Genomic DNA, 23,832 nt, shown 5'->3' with positions numbered 1-23,832 from the left:
ACATAGGGCCTAATTTTGCCGAAAAAAAATTAGAAATGTGGGAACATAGGGCTATGGGAACATAGGCACGCTCCCATGTTGGTAATTAGCATATGTTACCCACTAAACATCATCATGTTAATGTTGTCACTGTGAGCAAGTTAACATATTAGCATTTAGCTCCAGCATGCTGGGAGTTGTTAATCTATTTGAAAATCATTACATATCATGAATATCACAAGGTTCTTTGACCAATCACATTTTAGCCATACTCATTTATTTATGCTATTATTTATTATCAGAGAACAACACAAAATTGAGTTGAATTTTTTTATACATTTTTGGCCCCAATAGTCACAACCAAACTTTAGATGGAAAAGACGAATAATCTTCACAGACCAGAGCTGATCATCAGACTGGAATAAACAGCAGAGCTGTCTCACTGGAGGCTCAGAGCATTTCTTTACCTTCTCTCCATTTTCAGGAAATCTCTGCTTCCTCCCCAGTGTGTGTGTGTGTGTGTGTGTGTGTGTGTGTGTGCGTGTGTGTGCATGTGTGTGCCCTCCAGTGATTTCTAGATAACCTGTTAACTCGAAGCGAGGCAATCAGAACTCACGGTTGAGGAAGCTGGTGTTTGTTTCCCTTCTCATTTATTAAATGCACACGATGGACAATGTGTCAGAAAAAATAATTGCATTTAAAAAAACAAACAAAAAAAACAAACAGAGAGGAGTGAGGGCCAAGGTAATTCACACTTGAACAGGCTGAACTCCACCCTGAAAAAGAAAACCTAAGTGTAGCTGCATGTTCTTCAAAGTCTGGAAGTTTCAACAGACAGTTGAGGCAGCGTGTGGACACTCCGTGAAGCGGTGCAGAGAGACACACATAGCAATAGTGAAAGTTTTTAGAAGAAGTGGAACAATGGCTTCAGCCGACCGCTGGCTTATGGAGCTGGAACACAAGCGCCACAGAGCGACAGCATTAAAGCTGGTCTGCTTTCCCACATCTTGCTTGTCACCTCGACTCATTTAGCCCCGCTCACAATCCCCGTTTCCCAGACTGCATGTGACACCTCAAAGACACACGCTTCCAGGTGCTTCCATTTTTTTTATGAAACCAACACAGAGGCTGATTTTCAACGACAACAATAGCCACTGTCAAAGACTCAGCTGCTGCTGCGGCCGACACATATGTGCTAACTTTGCAAATAACTCCCCTGTATGCCTGAACACGCACACACACACACACACACACACACACACACACACACACACACACACACACACACAAACACACACACAAACACACACACAAACAGTGTCCAGAATGGTGCTGTCATGGTGGCATCACTCAAGCAGTGGGAGCTTCAGGCAGTCAGTCAGTCAGTCAGTCAGTTGGCTAGCGAGAGGCAGACGGTGGGAAGCCAACACAAGCCTCCCACGGCGTCAGAGAGAGAGAGAGAGAGAGAGAGAGAGAGAGAGAGGGATGAGAAGACAGACAGAGGCGAGCTGGACAGCTGGAGAGAGAAGCGTTGGACGAATGGAGAAGGAGCACCACGGACGCAGATGGACGTCAGGCAGCAGAATCAGAGCGGCCGAGCCAGCCTGCCTCAGATCCAACACTTCAACGGTACAACCTTCAGAAAGTTTCCACTGCAGGCAAGCAGTGCTCAGACATAGTGTGTGAGGGGAGCGGCATTTCAAACTGGCATTACTGTAAAACGTGGTCTGGTTTGTAGTATTCGGCCTCGTCTCGGAATCGACCGCATTTTTTACTCGGTCTTGTCTCGGTCTCAGATAGATAGGACATTGGATTTTATTTCAAGATCTGTCAATACCACAACTGCAGGGGTATCACTAAATTGCCTGTGTATTACTGTAATTGTATGTAAAATCCCCTGCTTCAAATGTGACCAATAACTTTATTAATTTATTATTATTATTGTCTGGGTCTCGGTGTAGGTGGTCTTGACTCCAACACTCACTTGTTTTTTGATGCACCCGGCATTACTGTAATACGTCTTCTTGTTCGATTCTGCTGCATCGTGAGATCAAACCTTAAATATGTATTTTTTATATATCTTTTTTGTGCATGTTGTAGGTTTACAAAGTGAAAAAGTCCAAAGTCTTACCATCTCCAACAGAAAACACAGTTCACAAACTGCTCCAAACAGCTCTGTTGTAGTCCAGCCTTTACTTCAGAGACAAACGTGCGTCACTTTGTAACACACGTTATAATGCTCGCCTAGCTGCTAGCGTGGCACGCCCTCATACTCTGCTTCTGACTGACTAGTAGTCCTAAACTAGGTACTGCGCAGGTGCAACTCCCAACAACTATGGGATAGAAGTGAGAGGCCTCACTCTGTAGCTAAAACAGAGAGCTCAACACACAGCAATGTGTAGTACAACAAAAATATGGTGATTTTTGAAAATTAAACCATGTGAACCTTTCTGGCACAACCTCTAAATACAATTATGAACCTGAAGATGAGCATAATATGAGCCCTTTAAAGCTGTTTCAGTCATTGATTGTATTTGTCCTGGGCCTGCAGTAGTTTTAAAATGAATTGCCACTGACTCACACGGAGCCTTTGGGTCCTCAGAGGGTCCTCTGAGGGTCCTCTGAGGACCCCAGGACTGTTGCCTGCTTCACCTCTCCTGTAATTTGACCTTTTTTCTTTTCTTTTTAGAAGGTGGATTTAATAACCAGCAAGCATGTGAGTCAGAGTAAATAAAGACTCAAATATGACACTTAAAGCATGATTCGCTTTGTTTACTGGGCTCTTATTTTTCACAATTTTGACCGTCCTTCATATCAGTTTAATAACTAATGTGTACTGACCAAGTTCATTTCTGAGATCTGAGAACACAGTGACATCAGCACAATGACATGGAAAGGGCCAGCGAACACAAAGCAGGCAGGTGATCAACAAACAGTTTAACCAGATCAGATCTGTGTATTTAGGCTTGTGACATCGTCAGCCTGATTTATGCAATTTAGTAATCATCTGATACTCTTGGTATGAATTATCTGTTTCCTGACACCTCTACCTGCTCCAGATGAAGGTTTAAACGAACATCTTTTGCAACATTTACGACTCGCGTTCGCACTACTCCGGCGTTTCTGAGTCTCGGAAACATTTTAAACACCCGGTTTTGGTTTGAAAGCTCCGGGGTTGCTTCGTAGTCTGGACCAGTGTTGGGGAAGTTACTTTTAAAAAGTAGTGTTTGCTCGTTACTTTTACGTTACTTTTAAAAGCAGGTGTCTCTGGCAGAGACTGAAGTTAATCATACAAAAACTATCTTGGACCATAAAGCCAATCTCGGGTTTATCAGTGAAGTGTCTGAACTACACTGCAGGCTGGATTCTCTACTCACAGAGTGAGTTATGAACGAGTCCAGCGTGGGTTCAATGCACATCGGCAGGTCATCGGCGTTACATGGTGTTAGTGTATGTCATGTCTGTATCTGCCGGTCGCACAGCCACAATGCTCCGTGCATTGTTGTAGACACATGCAGCCTCTTTTCTGGAAATCCTTGCGTGTCCGCGCGACCGACAAGTCCACAGCGGTCCGCTGTGTGTAGCCTATGTATGAGCCCATCTCCACCGCCTCCATCTGTGAGGTTGTCAGCTTTGTGTCTGCCTGACATGCTCTGTTTGTAGGATGGCCGATTTAACCACCAGTCCTCAGCGATGTAGTGGCATGGGTCCCATAGCTCTCCGCTCAGAGTGCCGTCCAGCAAAAAGCCACGAAGCTTAAAACGCTCTCAAAAGTTAGCATTGGCTGCAGCATTGCTCTGCTACCAGCCTCTGTCACGTACGGACTTTGGTGTTTTTTGCCCCCAACGTCTCCTCCCAGGCAGCGTGGCAATGGTTATGTTTAGGGTTAAGGTTAGGGTTAGCTGTCTGGAAGGCGCCGTTGGAGGCAAAAAACACCATTGAGCGTCACGTACCGTGTAGAGCTTGTGAGCGCGCAGATGAGAAGGCAGTGTCACTGTCAAATCTCCACTACGTTTCGTTACCAGATTTTAAGTAGTAGCGCGTTACACTACTTTTTACCTGTAAAGTAGTCACGTTACAAAGTAACGCGTGTATGCAAATGGCTACGAGCTCCATGATGCAGAGCGGCAGATGCTAGTTGTTTAAGCCGCCACAGAGCTTCCTTCCGCCGGCTACATACCTCCGTTGTATCAGCGGTACTTCAGTCCCCCCCACGCGTTCCACGTTCTTATACAGCTTCCGTCACTGTAGTGAATACAGCAAAAAAAAAAATGGAATGCTTACGAATTACAGTGCTTAACTTTTTGTAGCTTTTGGAACGAATGGTTCATGAGAACAGGCTGAACTACAACGCGTAACTTCCAGTCTTCTTTTTAGTGATGTCCTCGTGATGTTATGACATCGTAACAAACAAATGTTGGTACCCAAGTTGTAATAAACCAGAATTATCCTTTAATAAAGATTATGATTCTATTGTTTTGATGTGAAAATACCAGAGAGGGAATGAGTGCAATCATTCAATTGAAAAAAAAAATACATATGTGAGTGTCTTTCTGCAGACAGCTCACTGCTGTGCATCACAGCGTACCCAAGCCGTTCTGTCTTTCTTTGTAAAAGAATGTGATGTGCAGTGAGGCCTTCACAGCATGGCGCTGCATTTAGATTGTTTGAAACTTCAGCAAGGTATACAGTTAGAGCAGACAGACATTCTGCAATAATCCTGAATGAAAGTAATGGTGTGAGCGAGTCACGGCTGGATTGCCACATAAATAGAGCAGCCTGCTGAAAGGCTCCATCTGTGAGGCAGGCAGCAGAAAGTCATTCTGATTTGCTGGCTGAGATTTAAGTTAGCTGCATCGTTATTTAGAGGAGACAACAAAACAGAGGAAACGGGATAGATGAGTGTGTGTGTGTGTGTGTGTGTGTGTGTGTGTGTGTGTGTGTGCGTGCATGCGTGCGTGCGTGCGTGCGTGTGAGACGAAGAGGTTAAGAGACAGACAGAGACAATGATGATGGCATGAAAATCAAAACCGGCTAAGATTTGTGAAATGTACTTGAACTACGTTAACCTTGTTTTGGTGGAACATGTGTACGTTCAACTGTTGTTTTAGTCGTGCAACAGAAAACGCCATCACAAAGAAAGCGGAAGGTGACGGACATCTGGCAGAATTTCCAGCGGCACCTGATACAATCCCCAAAGTGAAACGTCGTGGATATAGACTAACCTCATCACCAAAGGTAACATCAGATATATCAATACCACATCAACTTTAGAAACACAAAACACTAACATTGACTTTACCTGCTTGCCTGGCTGGGGTCTTCCTGACTTTCAAAATTGCTCTCCTCTTAATGTACATTACATCATGGATCTTCCAAAAGCTTCCTAACATCTAATGTGTAACTTGTTTTGAAGCGACTAACAACCTGGACACACATGTTGGGATATTGGTCTTGTGAATGTGGCCACTATGCCAAAACCACCACAGTTTGTGGGGTTATGATTTAAATGATCATCCAATGCTGTCATATTTCTGATGGTCTCCAATCCTGGACCTTTACCCCATCAGGCCTCCAAATGTCTGCGCCTACACAAGAATGTAATGTGTTTCTTGAATGGGAATAGAGCTCAACGTATTCATATGATATTGTTTCGAAAATGTATGTGCAATAATTCATATAATACCTTACGAAATTACGGCGATTGCCAACCGGTCACGTGATCACCCGTCACATGAGGTTAGCGGTCTTTACAGGTAAATGTAGCAGAGAAAAGGTGACTGTGAGCCAGAGCACCAAGAGGTGACGGACGTTACAACGGCCGTTGGAGTTGAGTTTGGTCCAGAAACTGACTGTCATACGGCGACGACAGTTAAGTTTAGGCAACAAAACAACTAGTTACATTTAGAAAAAAGATTGCTGTGCCCCTTAAGTAGTTATCTGTCTTGTGTTTTCCCTTTAACTTCTTCCAGGACACCAACTTCGCTCCCTCGCTTAAAAGCCTTTTAGAAGACTCACCCATCTACAAATCTTCCTCCCTGCGCTGAGCTTCGGGCACTCATAGAGCAGCAGTCAATGTGGTGCATACAGTAATAAATATGTGAATTACATACGGATTACAATGCAATACTTTTTGTAGTTATACTGTATGTATGAATGTTTCATGAGAACAGCCTGAGCTCAATGACAGAGGAGGCCAGAGGAATAAAAAGGATATCAGGCTATTTTCTCTCCTTTAACTTATTCTTTTTGAAATTGTTGGTTCTATCTCAATCCCTCACATTCAACAAGACGGTTCCATGTGTCGTAACATGCAGGTTCTGCTGTATTTCGGTGTCCTCTCTCTTTAAACGTATAAAGTCTTTGTTCTGCCTCTGTGCTCCATTTGTCCTCTGACACCACTGTAAGTGGCTTCACTTGCTCTAGTTCTTTCAGGGCAAGAGGGGAGGGTGGAAATTGCCTCCCTTAATTGAGTTACCTTGCATATCTATTCCCTATTCCCACCTGATCTGATCACACTCTCTCTCTCGCATTCTCTCCGTCTCTCTCACTCCATCACATTATCATTTGGCTTGTCAACACATTTGGAGGTGACGCCGCCTTCTGCTCTCCTCATTTCCACTTGGACTCTAGACAAACCTTCCATTTCCATCAGAGGATCCCTCATGAACCTGAACCTACAAGACTCCTTCTCTGTTAACAGCAGTTAATAACAGTTTCCAACACCACACATTTACATCTGCATTAATGTCCGTGTCCTCACTTGACTGTAGTACATACAATACAGTAAAACTGCACATTTTAGACTACGTTTACACGTGGCCGGCTATTTTCATAAACGGACATTTAGAACCTCTATGTTTTCAGAAAAGTGTTCGTTTACATGTACCCGTGTATATATGCTGTCAATGCTGTCAAGAGCATACCACACCTGTAGGTGGCAGTGTAACAAGAAGCTCAAGCCCATGTTAGCCAGAATAACATCAGCATCAGAATCCCGAAAATAGCAACAACAGCAACGACTCACTTCCTCTTTCTCTCTCTCGGCTGCCTAAACCTCCGTTTGTCTCAGTTTACATGCAAACGTGCAAACAAAGTTTTCCAAAATCTCCACTTTTTTAGAAATAATCGTTTTCTGTAATAAAAACGGGGTTTTCGTGTAAATGAGAGGCCAAACCGCAGGAAAATATCTGCGTCTTCCCTTCGTGTAAACGGGGCTTTAGAGTGTCCTTTTATTGTGGCCAGCCTAAGGCACACCTGTGCAATAATCATGCTGTCTAATCAGCATCTTGATATGCCACACCTGCGAGGTGGATGGATTTTCTCGGCAAAGGAGAAGTGCTCACTAACACAGATTTAGACAAATTTGTGAACAATATTTGAGAGAAATAAGCCTTTTGTGTACATAGAAAAAGTCTTAGATCTTTGAGCAGCTCATGAAAAATGGGGGCAAAAACAAAAGTGTTGCATTTATAATTTTGTTCAGTGTATGTTGTTTATAACTTGGGATATGTATACTCTCAGTGTTGTTGAAATGTGGTTGGTGTGTCAGATGGACCAAAGGAAAAAAGTTCCACCCTTGTGGACAATAAAGCTGTATTGTGTTGTGGAGGTGTGGAGCAGTTAATGCAGCCGGGCTTTAATCGTGCAAAAATGTGGGCTCATGCTCTTCACGTTTCTCGTGTCCTTGATGTAGAGAGAAGGCAGGAGCTAAAGTCTGGTGTCTGCTCTCATTGTAATTATCAGCAGCAGCTTGTCTGTGTCCATCCAGCAGCAGTCCGGTGTTAACCAGTGATTCAGTGCTCTGATCAAAGAGCAGGTGAGCAGGGTTGGGAGCGGGTCAGACCAATCAATAGCCACTCATTAGTAAGAACACAGAGGAAACACTGCACACATTCCGCAGCTGATCAGCTTCTAGAAGTGTGTGAGAAGCCTGTCTTCTATTTCGTGTCTATCTATCTATCTATCTATCTATCTATCTATCTATCTATCTATCTATCTATCTATCTATCCATCCATCCATCTATCTATCGATCCCTCCAGGCTGTTCTCATGAACCATTCTTACATACAGCTCTAAAAAGTAAAGCACTGTAATTGGTATGTATTCCACATATTTATTACAGTCAGCACCACATTTACTGCTGCTGTATAGGAGCGAGAATGAGATCATAGAACTCGCAGGGCTTTAAAGTGGGGGGAGGAGAGTTTGTGTCCCGAGGGAAACAGAATACTTTCACACAGGAAACGTGTGTTTGTGTCCCGGGAGTGCTACTTAATGGGGCAGGAGTTATAACCCAAACCACAATCTTTTTTATAATCTTAACTAGTCCTTATAGTGTCTAAACGTAACTGTCATCGCTGCATGACACTCACTTTTTGTCAGCTAAACTCAACCGCAACTGCCCCTGAAAGGACTGTCCCCTCACGGTGCTCTTTACCCGGCTCATAGTCACCTTTTCTCGGCTAAATCTAACTGTAAAGAGCGCTAAAGTTAATTGTCATATGACTGGTCGTCACATGACTGGCTGGTGGTTGCCGTAATTTGGTAGGATATAATACCAATTGTTGTGCGAACATTTTTGTACAATATCAAGAATCCATTAATGAAAATATGTCTATCTATCTATCTATCTATCTATCTATCTATCTATCTATCTATCTATCTGTCTATCTATCTATCTATCTATCTGTCTATCTGTCTATCTATCTGTCTATCTATCTGTCTAATAGATATCTATCTATCTATCTATCTATCTATCTATCTATCCATCCATCCATCTATCCATCCATCCACCCACCCACCAAACCATGTATCTATCAATCTATCTATCTATTTTTACATCCGCCCACCCACCTACACATCTATCTATCTATCTATCTATCTATCTATCTATCTATCTATCTATCTATCTATCTATCTATCTCATTCTGCTTGCAGCCTGCTGATGGATTGATAGTATAAAATGTGCTCCTCTTCCTCCCTTGCCTCCTGTCTTTACATCATTATCATCATCACCTCGCTCCAATCCTAACCTAATTACCAACATGTTTAACATTTATCTTAATTACCCCCACACTCCCTCTTACCCCCTCTGACTTAATTAATGTAATCAATAATTAATTTAAATATCACTTTTGAAATTAATTATTGTTGCATTGCGGCTAATTAGCCATGCTAATTAACAGAATGTGTCTGTATCCCCTCTGCGTATGTCACCGATCAAATTCATAAAGTGTTTCATTGTTTACAGGCGAGTCCTCATTATCGGCTCCCTCCGACGCTCCATGAGACTTTCCTCGTCTCCTTCTTGTTTGTTTCTTTGGAAGGAAACATCCAGGCGTCCTGTCGCCGAGCTGGACATCAGTCAGGGGCTTTAATTGTCTTGTCCTTTTCCCCCCCTCCGTGTCCGTCTTTATTATTTATAGGTCGCCGCAGCTCACACTGGCCATTCTTTATCACTCCTCTCTTTTCTGTTTCATTCCATCATTAGTCCCTTTTTCAATATCCTACAGTTTCTCCCTCTGTCCTGACATTCAGCCAGAGAGAGCTGTTGTCATGTTCTGTTCCATCTACAGCACTGCAAACAGTGAGATGGTTTGATGACAAGAAAAGAGGAAAAAAGTTTACTTTATGTTTATGTTTGATTATGTGTGTTTCATATTTGCTTAATGCTCTTTTGCACTATTCCATACACACAAACTGTATATACACTCAGTATTTTTACTTGGACTATTGTATTGTATTGCGTTACTGCCATACTACTTAGACATCACATTGCACAAACTGTTTATTGACTCTATATTTGACTTGTATTGTTGTTAGACTCTTTATTTATATTTTGCGTATTTAATGTGTAACTCTATGTTGTCTTGCAGGTGTATGCTTTGTCTTGGCCACGTCGTCGTTGCAAATGAGAATTTGTTCTCAATCGGCTAACGTGGTTAAATAAAGTTTTTTTTTTTTTTCACCCTTTGCATAGCATGATGCACGTATACTATTGACTTGTAGCTTCTTTTCTACAGCATGGTCAAGATGCCCTGTCACCAAGGCAACAGATGTTGCAGAATTGGCCAGTTGATTGCACTATGACAAGCAACTTTTGACATTTTAAGAACAACTTCTGAACTGCGATGGTCAAAAGTACAGTACATTTCCTTTCTTAGCTTCACATGTGTGATGAACACTGTTTAATAATAATAATAATAATAATAATAATAATAATAATAATGATAATAATACATTTTATTTAAAGGTGCCTTTTTCGGCACTTAAGGACACTGTACAGGGATACATAAGACGTTTAAAAGCAGAGCAACTGACATCAAGTGGAATAGGTAGTTTTAAACAGATGTGTTTTGAGTTGCAATTTGAAATGGGGGAATGAATCGATGTTTCTAAGTTGGGGTGGTAATGAATCCAGAGGCAGGGAGCAGAGCGGCTGAATGCTCTGCTCCCCATGGTGGTGAGACAGGCGAAGGGGACAGACAGGTGTATGGAGGAAGAGGATCTGAGGGAGCGGGAGGGAGTGGGAACCCGGAGGAGATCAGACAAATATGGGGGGGCAAGGTTGTGGATAGCCTTGAATGTAAACAGGAGGACTTTGAATTGGATACGGAACTGGACCGGGAGCCAGTGGAGCTGTTGGAGGACAGGAGTGATGTGGTGGATGGAGGGGGTTCGAGTTATGATGCGGGCAGCTGAATTCTGGACCAGTTGAAGTTCATGGAGGGATTTGTGAGGGAGGCCGAAGAGGAGAGAGATACAGTAATCCAGATGGGAAGTGACGAGATTGTGGACAAGGATGGCAGCAGTGTGGGGGGGTAAGGGAGGGGCGGAGGCGATTGATGTTTCGTAGGTGGAAATAGGGAGACCGGGTAATGTTATTGATGTGGGGTTGAAAGGATAGTGTGCTGTCAAGGATGACACCCAGACTCTTAACCTGGGGGGAGGGTGAAACCCAGGAGTTATCAATAGTGAGAGTCGGTTTTGGATAAAGTGGATTTGGTGACAATGAGGAGAACCTCATTGGCACCAATCTTGCACTGCTGTTTATTGGGCTGAAGAGGTTAAGCAGATGTACATTTATCAAATTAATTTATCTTCATTCTTGATGTCTTTTCTTGTGTAAATAAAGCATACATACATCCTTTGTTTGGTTTGTTTGTTACCGGCTGTGGCTGGATTGGCCTTTCTGCTACCCCTTGTGGTCGATGAAGAAAAGTCACCCGCTGTAACCGTAGTTCTGACCAGCCGTAGTTGCAGTGAGTGTATCCCCCTGACCCAGCCATGGTGAAGCACCCCTTAACTTGATCCTGGCACCCCTAAAAAATAATTGCAAAAAATAAATATAAAATGGTGTTAATCTATCGTGAGCTTAAGAGTTCTGCTCTAGGAATATCCCAGTATCGTGAAACTAAACCCAGAATCTAGATGCCTAGATCATTCAGATTTCTTTTTTTGCCATTTCACAGAAAATAGTCCTTATCAGCCATTAGTCAAAATTGCATACATCTCTAATTTTCTAAATTTATTGATACTGCATTTAGGGAATGTCTGCTTTCCCATATATAAATATCTGATTTCATTTGTAATACCACGTGACGTAGTAATAGCCCTGTGACTCAGCATTAAAGGAAGTCTTCTCAGAATTGTTAGTGTCTTTCTATTTACATAATTCAGTGTTTCCCCTATCATGATGGTCCAAAATGATGTTAAAATGCACAGTTAGCACCAGGGCTTTGGAAACATAATCTTGTCTGACAACACTGCTTCTGGTACTAAGCCTACATTTCCCATGAACACCAAGTCGTTATGTGTCAGACAAACATTAGCTACGTGTCTATAGCGCTTACGAGCTACGCTGAAACAAAGAACACGAACGGAATGGAGCCAAACAAACCAGAGGAGCTGAAATTAAAGTAAAGTTAGGTAGGAAAAAAACAAACGTGGCTACTGGAAAATCTGATTGGCTGGTAACTTTAAAAAATCTCCTAGCCATGTTGGCTGGTGATCAAGAAAGTTCATTTAAAGCCCTGGTTAGCACAGTAGAATAAGGTTTTTAAAAAATTACGTTAAAAGGGTTCTAGGTACCCTGACACACCAACTCGATTATCAGCCGTCGGACAGTCTGGCGAGGTCGGTGACTCGAGTCTGTTTGGTGTGTTCCGTGCCGTCGTCCGTTGGAGGGGCCGCCGGCCTTAATTTTGGCCGACCTGAATTGCTGGGTCGGAGGGCGGGCAGTCGGACTCAATGACCAATCTGATTGGTGGAGTGCCACCCCGGAAATGGCGAGCGGGATGAGTGACGAACGCCTCTCAAAATCTGACGAAAATCTTTTAAACTGACCTTTGTCGACCTGAAATGAAGACAGATTCAGCAACTGCATGGCCGATTTCTTGCTTAAAATGTTTTCAGAAACACGTTTCAGTGAACAATTTTTGCAAAATATGAGATCGTATTTCAAACAAGCCGCCATTACTATCGGCTGGAGAAGCCAGACCCACATGACGCGTTCGTCAATTCCGGTTTGAATTTTTTGGGCGACAGTATAGATTAGTGCCGCCTGCTGTTATGGAGACGTATTACGTCTCACGCACGCGCAGAACGTACGCTCAGGTCGGCGTCCCTTCGGTGTGTTCCGAGGTACTTTTTGGATCTCGGGGAGCCGACTGATCAGTCCGACTGCCTTTTCTGCCGATGGTCGGTCGTCGAGTTGGTGTGTCAGAGCTTTAAAGCTCTGATCCTAGAATCGCCCCTGGCACCTTCCAAAGCTCCAAATGCTTTAGTGGTTAAAGTGGCTGTACTCGACTTCACAAAATTAATATAGCAGTGAACACATATTTGCTATGTAAAGATATAATGGACTAATGGCCTCCTGAGCAGAGAATGAAGTCACACTCCTTCTGTGTGTGTGTTGTGATCTGAGCTTCTCTGTTCTTTGTGTTGGTAGCCGGTCCAGCCGTGCGTGCCTGTTAGTGGGAAGCATCCATGACCATCTCCCGCACAGGGGATGCATCGCAAACTCGGCTAATGCAAGACGAACATTGTGGTTAGATGCACTGCAATGCATTTTATCCCTCTCTTTTACACTCTTAAGAATTAATCCGTAAAATAACAGAAAAAGTTCTAGCAGCTCATTACCCGGATTATTTAAAATTCTCTCCTACAAAGCTGCTCAGTTATAAACTTCTGAAAATGTTGAAGAAAACTTCCCAAATGTCGGAAAAAGCGACAAAAAGGTCCAAAAAGGAACAGAAACATCGGAAAAAAGATTCAATAAGGTTGAAAAAAACCCGACAAAAATGTCGGCAAAAGCTTTGAAAACGTCGTAAAAAGCATCACTAATTATCATTAATCATTAATCTCCCAAAACCCTTTGTGTCAGAGCACAAATTCTACAATTTGAAATGTAATAAAACTAAAATACAACTGTGAATCACATTCTTTGGAGAATTTCTGTTAACATATACAGTCCTACAATTGCTAATACACAGATATTTCTTAGAGTGAACATTCAGACAGCTTTGTGATCAGAATCAGAAGCTCTGAAAAACATTCCTATTCATGATCCTGTATGCACCGACCAACCTCTGGGCCTGAGACTCATTCAGTGTCCCTGGTACAAATGTGTGTTATAAGAATGTGAAGCAGGCTGTATAGAGCTCAGCTGACTTTTATCCGATTAGGAAGGGAAAGGTTGGGATGCTTGTCAGATCTGCACTGGGGAGGCGGCAGTTAAAAACAGGTCTGATCCCAGCAGCCTCCATTCCCTGAGCAAACGCTGCGGGATGCTTCCATTTAAAAGGCCATTACTCCTCATCATGTCAGACACAGAAAGCGACCCGATATAGAAAAGAGGGCATTAGCATGTATGAAGCAATTCACCAAAGCCAAACTCCCTACAGATAATATGACTTTTCCTGCTACGCTTCTCTCTTCAAGTGGCAACAGCGACTGTTTCCTGATACCAAAACTATTTTTATTAGCACCTCACTTTGTGATGATGGACAACAGGAGTCCACAAGAACCTACTCACTTCTCCAGCAGTATTAAAGTAACATGCCCAGACTTAGTTGCTATACTGTATGTTATACAAAGCTACCAATGAAACTTGGCAGTAAACATTTAAAATTAGTATTTACATGTTGTCTTGGCCTCAATATTCCACAACATAGAAAACACAGGAGTAGTCCGGATAACAGGTTTATTGTATGGCAATTTGTTTTAATTTATTTCAACCTAGTTTCTGAGAAGTCTAATATTGATATACCTGATATTGAATGATGAGATGAGAATTTAACTTGGTGAGTACTCAAATGAATGCTGGACAAAACTACTAGTATACCCACGTTGTAATACACAGGGTGTGTCCTTTAATTTGTTCACCTTAACGTTGAGACATTATGCATGAACACACACAGACAGACACACAAAGCCAGTGCGTTCAGATATCAGTGGCTATGGACCCTTGGTACATGGCTGGCTGAAGAATAATGTGAAGCTCCGCCAAAAGCAGGCTGGATTTAATGACATGGAGGACAATTATTGTGCATCCCGTGGAGACCGACACTAATTTAATAAGTTATGCGTTTGTTCGGTGTGCCTACCCTCCAGCCTCATCAGCGAGAGGCTTTCAGAGGGACTACTACCAGACTCCACCGCACTCGTTTTTTTCTCTCTCCATCCCTCCATTATGATAAGCCGGGGCTTAATTAATTTAATAGGGTCAGGAGTTACTACCACCTCCACTGCGCACACTGTATTTTCCAGCAAGCATCACCTGCATTATGATTTTTTCTCCTTCAGTGCACATATTTTTGAAGACTTTGCTCACAAGGTCCACAGCAAGGTGAGCAGCATGTTTACATATTCTATGTATACTTTATTCTTTATCTTATATTCTATGTGCAGAGCTAGGGGCCGAGTGCTGATCATGCTATTGAGCTCAACAGTGTGGTTCTGGAAGTAAAAATGCAATTCATTTTCTCCATAAGTATTCTGATTATTATCAATAATGTGTAAACCATCCGAGGTAGACTGACCCCGAGCTGTGAGGTTGTGAAACCAAATTTCTGCTCCTGTAGAAGACACAACTCTGTATAAAATCAACCGGGTTTTAAGAAAAAACACGTTTTATTCACGATGTCATGGATAAATACTACACTACCCACAATCCTGAGTGTAACAGCGAAGACTCTGGTTGGTGGAGCTAGCTTTTACCACTGAAGTCTGATCGTTGCGGTACATAGTCTTGTACCTTTGCCTTTTTTTGCCGTTTTCAAAAATTTTTTTGCAAATGTCAAATGTTTTATGGACACGATTCATCTCGTAGCTGGTTGGCTTGGTTCCAGGCTTAAAACTCTTCATATAAGCATTTTCTGAAACGTCAATGAAGGTATACGAGGGAGCTCCGAGCCGAGGCTCCGTCCGCCGTCCGCCCACTCCCTCATCCTCTGCTCCTTCCTCCCTGTCTAACAACCTACCTTCTTTGCCTGCATCTTCTCCCTATTAACCTATAAAATGACGTGTTTTCTCATGCAGGACAGGAGAAGACACAAAATCAATGCATCTCTATTATTGTGCGGGCATAAATTCTCAGAGTTTTGCGGGTGCGGGCGGGAGTGTAACACACACGTTGCCGGTGCGGACAGTAATGGTCAGAAATTCGCCGGGAGCGGGCGGGAGTGGGATGAAGAAAACAGTCCCGCGCAGGGCTCTACACTACACGCCACTTTCATACATACACGCAGCAACACCGCTGACTTTACTGATCATCGTTTCTAAATGCATTTACTATTATCCTCTTTGTTTAAATAAATGACATACTATTTGGCTTTAGCCTGTGTCTCCCTCTATTTTGTAAATGGACTGTATTTATACAGCACTTTTGTAGTCTCTACGACTAAAGCGCTTTTACATCGTACAGGAACCATTCAGCCAACCAACCATTCAGTGTGCATTCATACACTACCCCACCTGCTCATCAGATAAACATTCACGCATTCATACACTACGCCACCTGCTCATCAGATAAACATTCACACACCGATAGCACAGCATCAGGAGCAATTTGGGGTTCAGTGTCTTGCCCAGTGACACTTGGTCAGGGATCGAACCACCAACTTTCCGACTGGCAGGCAACCGCTCTACCACCTGAGCCACAGCAGGCCCTATTTTTCCATGAGCTGGCACTATGGACATGTATACTGGGGCTATCCTTTCAATAAATTCAAATTCAAGTACTGGCCATCTAAACGCAGACTTTCCCATTAGCACCTACAGAAAAGGAGAATTTGGGAAATGGGAATTTTCTCGCAATAAGACATCAGTATGCTGAACCAAAAACTTAAGTTTAAGAACAATGACTAATGTGAGTAATTTTACCAGATAAGTGGTTATTTCAACCAAAAATCCTCTTCATGTTCAGGAATGTTGATTTGTATCAGCAAGAAGAGACATCATTTCACCCATTAGACTCCTTTCATATCTGGATCATTAAGTTATAATGAAAGACTAGATGGACATTAGTTGGAGTGTGGCAGACTAAAATAATGAGTCCTCTGTTTCTAACTAATTGCAAAATACAAGGCCCTTAAAACTTTGAACTTTGAAACTGTGAAGTATGTTTCTATTGTATTACATATTAATGACTAAATAAGCCACAATCAAAGCAAAAGTTTGGAACAAAACATTGTTAGTTATTATTTATTGAGAGTTTCACATTGAAAAACGTAGTGGCCGTGGTTTGATCTGATTTGCTCGGCTGGTAATGTTGCATTTTGTGTCAAATCTGATTGGTGCATGGAAATGGTGACATTGCCTTGTTCCAACAGTAAAACAAGCACAAATACAGAATCTGTCATAAAATAACCTAAACTATAGCACCACATTGCTCACAGTAACAGCTGATTGAGAAAAATAGGTTTTCAGGACATTAAAAGGGAATTAAGATGGCAAAAAAACTGTTAATGAGTGAGTCCTCTTCAAAGTATTGAAGTATTACTGTAACCAACACAGGAAATAAATCATTTGCTGGGCATTATTTTTAGCAGCTGATTAATACACCTTTTGGTGCATTAGTGAGTATGTATGACACCAGTATGTATGTGGGATTAACTCAAAATAAACTACAGAGCCCCATGGTCACACCAGCATGTAAAAGAGTAACATGTTAGCATGACATGAATTCATTTTAGGTAATCTGCTCACAATGACACAGGTATTTTTTACATTGTGGTCTTTTTACTTGAATGATCAAAATTCCTCTTCCACTGCTTTTTTAGGAAATATACTGAATTAAACATATAATAACAGATTTTTTTTTAGGCAGCAGAAACAAGTTGTGAAATTATCACCTTTTAAAGTTTATACGGTAAACATTAGCTTATTTAATCATCCAGCAGTTATGGAGCAACATTATCATTGATTTGTAATAGTTTGTGTTTCAATTATTCTCTCTCTTTTAGCTCTGTTTTTGGTCTCCACCACCTCCTGACAAAGAAGATATATTTAACTGCTAAATACACCACGGTGTTCAGCAGCTAGTCTCTAACTGTAGCTGTGTTCGAAACCGTTCCCTCATTTACTCACTCGCTATTCCCTATAAAGTGTTTATTAGTGATTTATTAGTGAACTATATAGGGAACGGCCAAACAGGAAATGTGCTGGTTATTCATGTAATGGAGCATTATGTAAACAAACCGAAAGAAAAGTACTTCTAATACGCCCCTGAAACAAAGCGAGCACTCAGGAGAATAGTAAAAGTTTGTACTGTATATATGTTGCATGTTACATTTCCACTGTTTCGAAATGAAAGCCTGCTCTATTTTTCCTTTTCAGTTTCCGTGGGTGCTTCTGCTTCTTCTTCTCCTCCGGGAAAACGCGACTGCGTTGCACTGTGGTATACGGGAGTAATAATAATAATAATAATAAATTTTATTTGGCGGACTCCTTTCTAGATACACAAGGACATCTTAAGGAAATACATTAAAATACATTGAGCTTCATAGTAATACATTTTACAAAATAGACAACATCTGAAAAGTGATAAAAATGTCAGAAAAGCAGTAAAGAAAAGTGTGTCGGGAGGGTTTCTATGGCGATGTAGTACTATGAAGATTTAAAGATTAAAAGCTTTCTTAAAAAGGTAGGCTTTTAACAGTTTTTTTTAAATGAATTGACTGTGTCTGCCTGTCGAATGTGGGAGGGGAGATCATTCCAGAGTCTTGGTGCAGAGCAGCTGAAGGCCCTGGCCCCCATGGTGGAGAGTCGGAATGTGGGGGTGACAAGGAGGCCAGTCAAGGAAGAGCGGAGGGAGCGAGCAGGGACATAGCCTGGTAGGAGGTCAGAAATGTAACTGGGTGCGAGATTATGGAGTGCTTTGTAGGTGAGCATTACATTTAAATTTAAATTTGAATTAAATCCAATACGGTAGTGCACAGGGAGCCTGTGTAGATTGATAAGGATAGGTAAGATGTGTTCAGATGATCTGGTACCAGTGAGGATTCTAGCAGCAGAGTTCTGAACAAGTTGGAGTCTGTTTGAAATCTTAGAAGGGATACCGGTGAGAAGGGAGTTGCAGTAGTCCAGACGTGACGTGACAAGGGCATGAATTAGGGTTTCAGTGCTGGATTGTGACAGTGAGGGTCTAAGCCTGGAGATATAAAATGTAGCGTACATCGTATATAGCTGTGCATCGTGGGCATTTTATTGTAGACTATATAGTGAATGAAATTATGTGCTGAGAAGAAGAACACCACTACCAAATGGCGAACACACTATTTGCACTATTTTACTGATAGGCAACGGTTCCAACAGCTTGTGTCTGTCTGTGGTTTGCTGCTGAGCAGAGAGAGAAAAGGGGGGTTTGTGAAACCGGCTGCCCTCTGGGTCTGACAACAACACTATGAGAGCGCTGAGAGTGAACCAGAACAGTAAAGTCAGATGGATAAACAATAAAACTCAATATTGGTGCTTCTCATGTCCCTTATTTGATAGCTCCTCGAATCCTCGGCCCTGAACCAGAAGTTGTTCTGTCCCTCCTCGGTGAAGGCCGTCTCAGAGCTCTTATTTCTGCCCTGAGGGGCGAGCATCGAAGAGGGATCATCAAGGAGCTATAGGCGAGGAGACACGAGAGCAGCCTTCCTGGAAGCCGTGCAGCTGAAGGAGTTGCTCACTCCGCCCGAAAAGCTGACGTATTTACGTAACGCTTCAGAGGAAAGGACGTCTCATCCCTTTAAAACACATTTTCTCGGTTCCTCTCTCCTTCCATGATTGTCTGGCGTCTCACCCGCGGTGGAGGGGACTAAGTTGTGAGGAAGGGAGGCAAGTGGGGGAGTCGAGGAGGCAATTTAAGCGACTTGAGAAGCACCTAACAAAGCTCCATAAAGCCACAGGGAGCTGCAGATTCAGCTCATTGTTATCTCATAGACATTATTTACAGGGGGGATGGGGGGGGGGGTAAAAACCCTTAATAATCAAAACTGGCCAGTGCAACCCACCCCAAAAACCTTTTATAATTTCCTTTACATAAATAAAGACATTTGCACTATAACTTGATGCAGAAAAGGCACAAATTGTGAAATTAAGTGAAGTGTTTGATGTTCAAAATTTAAAATTTTGCTCAAAAGTGGAGATCTCAATCCCACCAATGTTGAACCCAGAGTTACGCCCTTGAGGTATCTGCAGGTTCATCACTACCAGAGACTATCATAAACAGATCCATTATTTATCCATTAAGATGCTTTAAGATACGCCAAGCACAGTCACCCACCCCACCTCAGCTGTTACTGTCGTCAGTGGTGGAATGTAACACCACTGACGACGGTCTAATCATTTCAGCTGGACTTGTAGGCCGTTATATTGTTGGCTAGTTTCATTTAAAGTGCTCATATTATGCTCATCTTCAGGTTCATAATTGTATTTAGAGGTTGTACCAGAATAGGTTCATGTGGTTTAGTTTTCAGTAACAGTTACAAAGTGACGCACGTTCGTCACGGAAGTAAAGGCTGGACTACAATAGAGCTGTTTGGAGCAGTTTGTGAACAGTGTTTTCTGTTGGAGATGCTAAGTCCCTTTGGGGTAGACTTTGGGCTTTTTCACTTTGTAAACTTATAACATGCACAAAAATATATATAACACTATAAAGGAAAGGGGAAAAGCCAAAAAGCATAATATGAGCACTTTAAAACTTTAAATCAGATCTTATAAACTACATGTGTTTTGTGTTCAAATCTCAATGTGTATAGTAACTAATAAGTAAAGCTGTCAGATGAATGTAGTGGAGTGAAAAGTACAATATTTCTCTCTGAAATGTAGCGGAGTAGAAGTAGAAAGTGGCATGAAAAGAAAAGACTCAAGTAAAGTACCTCAACATTTGTAATTAAGTACAGTACTTACAGTAAATGTACTTAGTTACTTTGCACCACTGTGCGCCATCCCTATTGTTTCCACCAGACTGGTAATACAGAGGGAAGTGTCCCTCCGTGGTTTGTATGAGGACTAGCAGGCTTAGTACCCTTCCATTCAGCCCTGTACTGTAGATGTGTCTAATCAAAGCTGTAAGCTGATGTGCAGCCTCCAACAGCCAGGTAACGCTCCTCTGTCTCCTCCTCCTCACTGCAACTTCGTAATCCTCTTTGCATTCAACATGCTGCTTTAGGGTGACAAGACGTCAATAAGCAGAGAGAAAATGCAAAGCGGGCCCTTTACAACAGCTGCCACAGGACCTGCGCGCAACACACAGCAAATGTTTCAATTAAACAGTCAACGCCATTCATCCGGAAGCTTTAAAACAGTCAGGAAGTGTCTGATCAATACGGGAGATCATTGATCTTGCCTTTTCTCCTGAGACACTCTAAAAGGGAAGATGAAAGTGGATGTCCACGTCTGAAGATTGCAGTGGCTTCCCAACAGGGGGAATATTATGGAATCTTATTTCCAGCATCAACTGTTCACAGAGGGACATATTTCTCTGTGTATCCTCTGAAATCATTCTAAGAACGGGGTACTAATAGTTGCACCGTACTATGCATGTTATGTACCATGTCAACCTCTGACATGATGGAGGCATATGGCTTCTAAATAGTCTAGCAAACCTGACACACATTTGTATTGTCTTTGCTAATTACATTTTTTATTGTTTTTATTTGGTTGATATAGGGTTGGGCAATATGAATTAGGGGTGTCCCCGACTAAGAATTGACAAGTCCAATCCGAATCATCAAGTCGTTCCTATCGTCGACTGATCATGGAATCAACGGAGCGCACAAGCCAAAGACTGTTGTCCTGCTGTGGAACGGTTGCATTTCAGGAAGGAGTGTAGACTAGAAAGGGGGAAATCCCATTCATCCCTCCCAGAAAATCCCATCCTGGTTATATGTAAACTCAGACATTATGCATCCCCATATAGACAAACTGGCATGATTTCATAACACCTCTGCGAAGATTCGACTGTGAGATTGACAGTCAAATCAGGCTCCTTCCGTCGAATCCTTGAATATTCAACTATCTGGGGTCACCCCTAATATGAATACATTTTTTTGTTATGGTACATATGGCAACTATTGGTATTTTAGGAGACACTAGAATTACTTGTAATGTGAATATAATGACCAGTAGAACCATTCACTGTCCATTTACTACGGTAGAACAACCAAACAAATGTAAGAAAGTACAGTGTAGTTATTGACTTTATTTAGCATCACTATTTGCAGGTAATGCCATAATGACCGTCCCTATAAGGACCCAGCACACAGTCAGTTTACGATGTTTAAGCTGCAGTTTAAGCTGCAGAGGAAGGACAATGGCTGGTAAAGAATGAAGAATGGGAGTGTTAGACGACTCTGTTTGGATGTGCCCTTGCCATTCCCGGGTCATAAATTTCCATCTGTCAGTTGGAGCTGGGTGATTGCTATGCATGCTACTCATGCATCAATGATTAGTAGCTTGAAGGAGCTTTGACTGAGGACTAGGATTAAGAGAGAGTTAGGGCACACTACCTTTTTCTTTCTTACTTCTTTGATTTTTCTATAATTGTAAATTTACTGATAATTTAAATGTTCAACACGATCTCTTACTCTCTATCCCATCCTCCTGTGCTAGGATACATTCTTAAAAATAAACTGCCAGAAATAATAAAACCTGTATCTGCATGACTGCTAATTTACAGCTTCTTTGAGTGCAACAGTGTGGCTGCAAAAGCATTATTCTCTTCCCCAGGGACTGTAAAGGCCCCAATGAAATAAACTCATAACTCAGTTTGAAACCGCAGACAGTCCCTGGGCACCGGACGCTGGTCAGGCTGCAAATTTTCCACCCAAATGGCAGCTTCACAAAGGCCACAGATCTGGCTCCATCACCGCTGATTTGAATGGTATTTGACTAGGACCTTCAATGTGTGCAGTTAGGTCATTGTGACTGTGAATAACACTGAGGATCAAACAGCAGTGACCTATAACTTATGGAAAGACAGGTAGAGAACCATCAACTCTCATAGAACTCTCTGGCCTCGGTGTATTTCAGGGGAATCTAATCAATAGCTGGGAGTCATTTTTTAGACGCCTCAGTTGAAGTAAATGAAGGTGAGATGGCTTTATAAAGACACATATAGCCAGTCAATCCCCTTGAACGTGCAGCTAGTTTGGCTAAAATATCATTAGTCTACATTATTATATAAAATATAAATCAAGGATATAGTTCCTACCTCCCAGGCAGCCATTGGTTTCATTTGATTTCAGTACACAATGAAAAATAACTTGAAAAGACTTTAATCATGCTTTTAACGACATTTCAGAGTTACACTGGATCGATATTTCTGTGTCCTTGGTCTACCTATGATGCTTGCAGTAGCAGTGATGGCCGAATTAAGCTATATTAGGCTTTTTTGAAGCATTTTCTTTATTTTCTGAGACCACTAGAAGACTCTCTCTGTTGAACAAAGGGTTGAAAGTACACTGAAGTGCCATTCCTTGAGCCTTTCTTTTCTAAAAACCAAGACCACCATCTAAATAATAAAGAAAATGGTTCACAAAGCCTCATGAAGCTTAATTTGGCCATCATTACCTACATTGTTTCCGATGCTGAGAGGATTGTTACCTACGCCTTAGATGTCTACATAGGTACTGCCATTAACCCCTTGTGCACTACGAATCCAGCTTTAGGCATGGGTTGCAGAGACTGATTTGTAGTGATGGCCAAATCAAGCTTAATTTTTCTTGCTGGTACGTCCAACCATGAAGAGATAGCCACAGTCCGACAGACAAAAGTTCTTACCGTCTTGCGCCTATTTCTCTTTTGCATCAAACCAAACATGTTGCCAGTAAACAAGATGTAAACATGACACCAGTGACAAACTCACTCAATATTGTGGGACACAGCTTAGCTTGCTTTTCAGCAGTGCAGGTGGTGACTGCTGATTACTAAGGCACAAGACTTAATATAGATAGATAGGTTTAATGTGAACCGAAGGGACACGTGGACAGATATGTATTAACAATTAATCCATGAAATGGAAGAGTTACATTTTTCAATCTATTGTGAATTTTGGGACATCTTAACCTGTCATGATCAGACATTTCTGAAACATCTATTCCAGGGGTGGCGAACCTGTGGCTCTTGAGCCGTATGCGGCTCTTTGCCTGCTCCTTTGAGGCTCTTACTGTGTGGCTGGGGGCTGTGTTATTGGTGGATTTTTTTTTTTTTTTTTTTAACTTTTTGAAACATTTCAGATAAGTACAAAAAAAAATAGAATGCACTTGCCAATACATTTGCCAATTATTTTAAAATAAAAAATAATGCAGCAGAGTTTTGAGGACAAATTCTGCAACCCGAGGAAAAAAAATCTGCCACAGA

At 42.0% G+C, this 23,832-nt stretch overlaps 2 long non-coding RNA genes across 2 annotated transcripts in view; one reads left to right on the top strand and one right to left on the bottom strand.

Moving 5' to 3' along the window:
* Positions 1–23,832, top strand: part of LOC118495599 — a 556,251-nt gene that overhangs the window by 485,025 nt on the left and 47,394 nt on the right. The window lies entirely within an intron of this gene.
* On the bottom strand, positions 8,323–19,988 carry LOC118495597. The gene is made up of 4 exons (XR_004898069.1): positions 19,978–19,988; positions 18,857–18,864; positions 10,907–10,913; positions 8,323–8,454 (listed from the first exon to the last, which is right to left on the bottom strand). It is a non-coding gene; the product is annotated as an uncharacterized LOC118495597 (long non-coding RNA).

This window comes from Sander lucioperca, chromosome 1 (genome assembly GCF_008315115.2).
Source record: "Sander lucioperca isolate FBNREF2018 chromosome 1, SLUC_FBN_1.2, whole genome shotgun sequence".
In the NCBI taxonomy this organism is placed as follows: domain Eukaryota; kingdom Metazoa; phylum Chordata; class Actinopteri; order Perciformes; family Percidae; genus Sander; species Sander lucioperca.
The sequence above is the reverse complement of the archived record's forward strand: the minus strand, read 5'-3'. Positions and strand labels throughout refer to the sequence as shown.